The sequence below is a fragment of the Rhinopithecus bieti genome, unplaced genomic scaffold (genome assembly GCF_001698545.2).
Source record: "Rhinopithecus bieti isolate Rb0 unplaced genomic scaffold, ASM169854v2 scaffold_30918, whole genome shotgun sequence".
Taxonomy (NCBI): Eukaryota; Metazoa; Chordata; class Mammalia; order Primates; family Cercopithecidae; genus Rhinopithecus; species Rhinopithecus bieti.
Window position 1 is genome coordinate 1,953,321 of NW_016813589.1, and position 803 is coordinate 1,954,123.

General features: G+C 44.7%; 1 pseudogene across 1 annotated transcript; it reads right to left on the reverse strand.

Moving 5' to 3' along the window:
* Positions 1 to 6: 6 nt before the first annotated feature.
* LOC108513070 (fatty acid-binding protein, epidermal pseudogene) lies at positions 7 to 538 on the reverse strand (annotated as a pseudogene). The gene has a single exon (XR_001880783.1). The product of XR_001880783.1 is annotated as a fatty acid-binding protein, epidermal pseudogene (transcript).
* Between the last annotated feature and the right edge of the window lie 265 nt (positions 539 to 803).

Below are 803 nucleotides of genomic sequence, written 5' to 3' on the forward strand. Positions count from 1 at the left end.
GTATGGAGATTTGCTCATTGAACTGAGCTTGGTCATTCTCTTAGTTAATTCCTGTCCAAAGTGATGATGGAATTTTTATTCTACTTTTTCATAGATCCGAGTACAGGTGACATTGTTCATGACACAGTCCACCACTAATTTCCCATCTTTCAATTTTCTTGTTATTGTGCTTTCCTTCCCATCCCACTCCTGATGCTGAACCAATGCACCATCTGTAAAGTTGCAGACAGTCTGAGTTTTTCTGCCATCAGCTGTGGTTTCTTCAAATTTCTCTCCCAGAGTACAAGAAAACTGTGTTGTTTTCAAAGTGCTCTCTGTTTTTATGGTGAGGTTTTTGCCATCACAAGTGATTATACAGTCTGGCTTGGCCATTGTGCCCATTTTTCGCAAAGCTATTCCCACTCCTAGCTCCTTCATGTATTCATCAAAGCCTTTGCTATCCACCAGGCGCCATCTTCCTTCCAGCTGCTGAACTGGGGCCATGGTGGGCGCCGGCGGGCTGACGTGCAGAACGGGGTCGCCGTCGGCATGGCAGCGTGCTGTCAAAATATTTTCTTAGAGATTAAAAAGAGATTCCCCTGAGCACTGGAGGAAAGAGGTGTGTGGGTCCCCAGGGGCAGATGGACTTATGACCTTCCTGGAAAATCCTCTTCTAATAGCTAACCTTTTCTCAGCTCCTCCTTCATCAGCAAGAGGTGGGCTCTGGGTTCCTACTGGCTCCTTTTGCAAATCTTGGATTGTGTTCTCTGATTTTCCTTTGGAATACAGCATCCATTATCTTGAGGCATATAAACAAAAAATAA